Source organism: Babylonia areolata, chromosome 16, assembly GCF_041734735.1.
Source record: "Babylonia areolata isolate BAREFJ2019XMU chromosome 16, ASM4173473v1, whole genome shotgun sequence".
In the NCBI taxonomy this organism is placed as follows: domain Eukaryota; kingdom Metazoa; phylum Mollusca; class Gastropoda; order Neogastropoda; family Buccinidae; genus Babylonia; species Babylonia areolata.
Genome location: NC_134891.1, coordinates 1,775,001 through 1,780,000, shown reverse-complemented (window position 1 = coordinate 1,780,000; position 5,000 = coordinate 1,775,001). Strand labels below are relative to the sequence as shown.

Genomic DNA, 5,000 nt, shown 5'->3' with positions numbered 1-5,000 from the left:
GGTATGTTCTTGTTTCCATAACCCACCGAACGCTGACATGGATTACAGGATCTTTAACGTGCGTATTTGATCTTCTGCTTGCATATACACACGAAGGGGGTTCAGACACTAGCAGGTCTGCACATATGCTGACCTGGGAGATCGTAAAAATCTCCACCCTTTACCCACCAGGCGCCGTCACCGTGATTCGAACCCGGGACCCTCAGATTGACAGTCCAACGCTTTAACCACTCAGCTACTGCGCCCGTCCGAAACATACAGTGACAATTTCTGGTCTGTCTGTCCAGGTAGGAAGGTAGCGAAATTGGCTCATCTGCCATGACAGTGTGTCCATCAGGGTCTAAGTCCATATCCCAAGTTTGACTGCAAAATCCAACCGAGCGTCCAGTCATTCAGATGAGACGATAAAAACCGAGGTCCCGTGTGCAGCACGCACTTGGCGAAAAAGAACCCAGGGCGAGGAGAGTGTTGTCCTCTCGTAAAATTCTGTAGAAGAAATCCACTCAGACAGGTTCACAAATATGCATGCAATCAAGGCCTGACTAAGCGCACTGGGTTATGCTGCTGGTCAGATGTGGTGTGGTGTGTTGTGGATTTGTGCAAACGCGGTGACGCCTCTTTGAGAAACTGAAACTGTTCACTGGTGTGTGTGTGTCTGGAACCACACTGGCTTCACCAAGGTTCAGCAGAGATGGGGTTAACCACAACACACAGGGCAGGAAACAATCCAGCTGTGTTTCACGAAGAAAATCTCCAATCTGTGGGGGCCCCGAGAAGAGAGAGAGAGAGAGGATACAGTGACTTTCTCATGTGAGTGGAAGCAAGCAACATGTTTAGAATATAGAAAAGCTTGCGGCTGGGGTCCGAAGGTCTGCTGAAGGCCTCTGATGGGATGCTGGGACAACGTCCCACTGTGGTGGTGTCTGAAGATGCTCACTCCCTCCCCCCCTAGCCCCGCATCCCCTCCCCCAAACTCTAAACCTCCCAAACCCTGCCGAAAACTTGGCCATTAAGGACCATATAATGCCTCCTCCTTCAATATAACCCCCAAATCATTCATCTCAAACTTCTCAACATTTACGATCAGAACATTTTAAAGACTAATAACATTTCAAGTAACTGTCATGTATACATGTGCACATTAATACAAACAAAAATACCCCTCAGAAGCCATTAATTCCTTCACTTCCTTTTGATGTCACTGTCAACTTTTCACTCTTCTATTTCACTGATCATGAAAAGCATCTTGGAAAATGCATGAAATTGTAACACTTGCTGAACAAGATGCAAGAAAAATCTTGCAAGAACTATCTTAGTACCGAAACAAACTAAAATGAAAGGGATAAAAAATGTTCTTGTTTCCCCCCCCTTGCACTTATAATCACAAAAACGGCGGTAAGGAAATTGCTATCCAAAATGTAGTGAAGAAGTGCTGTCACACACACTCCCTCTACACTCTCTTCCCAGTCCAAACAGAATCTCACAACGGTGTGCTGACCAGGAGAGACACAACAGCGTTCGATGCCAGTTTCCCTCTCAGAACCTGATAACCGTGCAGCGTTGTGTCACACGCACGTTGAGACACAAGGCCGTTTCATCATGGTTCGATGCAAGGGCTTTGTGTGCAGCAAAGCATGAATGAGTGGCGTGGGTGGACGTTGCATCTCACCTGTCCTTCCCCCCACCCCCTCAATTCCACCTGGTGTCAGCATGGTTCAAACCCCGGGTACCCCCACCCTTGTGGCTCAAAGCACACAACAACGCTCCTGCTGTCTGCACCTGGGACCGAACGGGGGGATATTCTCACGCAGCAACAAACCGCTGGGAAAAGAGATCCACTCAGCAAATCCTGCTTCTGGCGGCGACACTTTGCTGTGCTCCTTCCCTGGCTAAAACTAAAAGGTCTCCCGGCACAAATAATATCCTGTGGGTATGAACAGTTCCCTTGCTCTGCCAGCCTTCCGCGGGCTACTGCCGAGTGGGTAACACAGTGTGTGTGTGTGTGTGTGTGTGTGTGTGCGGGCAGGATGGTGGGAAATGTGTGATAGAAAAATATATAATAAAAAAAATGTATATACATATAAAAAAAAGTCCACTGCAATCGTCGATACCTCCAAGCGTCAGGCAACAGCATTCAGCACCACCACCCCCTCCCCGTGCACACACAGTCGTTGCAGACAGACAGACAGACAGACAGACGGCACCACAGACTTCACTCAGCCCTGCCTCTGACACCTGACGAGGGCTTCCAGGCTGAGGGAGTAGGGGGAGAGGTGAAGGGGGGTGGGGGGAGGAAGGGAGACACACACACACACACACAGAGCGGCGAAAGGCAAGGCGAAGCGAGGAGAGAGAGAGAAGGTCGATAGGAGGGTGACGGCTGCCATGATGTCACAATGATGTCATTGGGGCTGGAGGGGTGGAGGGGGGGAGAGAGAGAGAGGATTGGAGGAGTGGGAGGGGGGAGGGAGTGAGGGGGAGTGGCATCCCAGTCACACTGCCAGCAACAGCAACAGCTCTTCCTGACTGGGTGACAGACAGACAGCAGGAGATAAGAGACAGTCCCCAGCAAAAAGTGGGAAGCGGCGCGACAAGCAGGCAGGCAGGCAGGCAGGGCAGGACAGGACAAGGTAAGCAGGCAGGCAGGGACAGGACAAGGTAAACAGGCAGGCAGGCAGGCAGGGCAGGACAGGACAAGGTAAACAGGCAGGCAGGGACAGGGCAGGACAGGACAAGGTAAGCAGGCAGGCAGGCAGGCAGGGACAGGGCAGGACAGGACAAGGTAAGCAGGCAGGCAGGGACAGGACAAGGTAAGCAGGCAGGCAGGACAGGACAAGGTAAGCAGGCAGGGCAGGACAAGACAGGACAAGGTAAGCAGGCAGGACAGGACAAGGTAAGCAGGCAGGCAGGGACAGGGCAGGACAGGACAAGGTAAGCAGGCAGGCAGGACAGGACAAGACAAGGTAAGCAGGCAGGCAGGACAGGACAGGACAAGGTAAGCAGGCAGGCAGGACAGGACAAGACAAGGTAAGCAGGCAGGCAGGACAGGACAAGACAAGGTAAGCAGGCAGGCAGGACAGGACAGGACGAGGTAAGCAGGCAGGCAGGACAGGACAGGACAGGACGAGGTAAGCAGGAAGGCAGGACAGGACAGGACAGGACGAGGTAAGCAGGAAGGCAGGACAGGACAGGACAGGACGAGGTAAGCAGGCAGGCTGGCGGGCGGTACCAGTACAGGGCGGATTCTCTGGGACTCTCGGGAGAAAGCAGCGCAACCTTGCCTAGCTGGACTGGACGGCTTTCAATCACAACAACACGGCCACAAACCTACTGGCCCACTTTCCCTGCCTGGTGTGCATACAGCGGCGTGATGCGCCCCTCCCCCCACCCATCCCCCTCCCCTTCAAAACAGAGAGAGGGAGAGAGAGACTCTCTCTCACACACAAGCGGGCTTCCCGACCTAAAATAGTCACACGGACTCTCGTCTGCAGCGAGAAACGATTTGCTTACTAACAATCCACCGATCTCGAACAAAGCGAAACACGCTCGCATGTACATGACTGACAGTCATGTATGCAGTTGGGAGCTGGGAAGGGGGGAAGGGGGCATGGGGGGTGGGCTGGAGGGAGAAACTGACCATCATTACAGACAACCTTTGCTGTGCTGGATTGGTCGTCCGTCAACAAGTCCGTAATCATTCACATCAACAGTCTGCGTTGCCTTATCTGCATTTGCGTGCATAATTAATTTGCATTTCAAAGTAATCCTGGATATACTGGTGTAGCTGAACTGGGCAGATATCTCTCTCTATATATTATAGTTGTTTTTGTTTTTGGGGTTTTTTTTTATACATTGTCCTCTCTCTCTCTCACTCTCTCTCTCTAAGACCCATGATCCAAGAGGACATGCTTCAGGTGCAGTACCAACGGGACGTTCACCTTGAGTTCAGATCACCCTGAGGGAATCCATTTCTTCCACACATTTCACTCATGAACAGAGAGAGGTGGGGGTGAGGAATTGGGAGGAGGGGGCGGGGGGTGCGGATTAGACAGACAGACAGAATGAATGAATGAATGAATGAATCTTTATTTTCCAACGGTGAAGATATTAGCACTTTGGCCGACTTACACATCTGCCGTTGTTCTAAGAGACACACAAACATGTACGCATATAAATGTAGTTATACTGAATACTTAATACAGACAGACAGTGAGGCGGATACAGACACACAGAGAGTGACAGTAAGAGAGAGACTGAAGCATGAGACAGGGAGAGGGGACACACACACACACACACACACACACACACACACACACACACACAGACGGAACAACAATAACAGAGACCAAAAAAAAAAAAAAGACAAACAGACATGACACAGACAGAGATAAGCCATAAGGAGCGACGAGGTGTGTGTGCTGAACATGATGTCTCGCACTGCACTGGAACAACTTCAGGCCCAGCAGTCTGAAAACACACTCCTTCAGAAACAGCAGAAGACCAACATGAAGGAAGGGGGAGAAGGGAAGCGGGCGGAGGGAGGGGGGGGAGGTGCACTGCTACGAGCGCCGGCTACTGAACTACCAACATGTGACCCATTTTATGTGGTTGACACAGAGAGGAAAGGGGGGGGGGACGTGAAACTGAGGGGGGTTGGGGGGGTAACGACGACATAGACTGGGACGAAAAGGAGAGAGAGGGGGGGGGGGGGAGCGGGGTAGGAAGACACGGAAAGAGCAAAGAAAAGAGACGGGAGGGAGGAGGAGGGGGGGGGGGAGGGGAGTGAGGGATCTCTAGGAGAAAAGGACAAGGAATAGACGAAAGGTTTGCTGATCCACAACTTTGTCGAATCGATCAACTCGGCCCTTTATCGATCCATGCCTCCCTCGTCTTCGCGTGGGCGTATATCTCACTTGAAAGTCCTGTTTCAGCGTCCTAAGTTCAGGGGCCTACTTTCCCGTCAATTTTTTTTGTTCCACAGATCAAACGGTATCGCCCTC

The 5,000-nt window shown here is 51.6% G+C and overlaps 1 protein-coding gene across 2 annotated transcripts in view; it reads right to left on the bottom strand.

Moving 5' to 3' along the window:
• Nucleotides 1-5,000, bottom strand: part of LOC143291066 (uncharacterized) — a 52,034-nt gene that overhangs the window by 31,473 nt on the left and 15,561 nt on the right. Inside the window, exon 1 of one of the 2 annotated variants that reach the window (XM_076600656.1) lies at nt 2,112-2,210. The exons of the other annotated variant lie outside the window; for it this stretch is intronic. The gene's annotated coding sequence lies outside the window, so the exon portion shown is untranslated. Of the gene's footprint in view, nt 1-2,111; nt 2,211-5,000 lie in introns of those variants that run through there. 2 annotated transcript variants of the gene reach the window in all.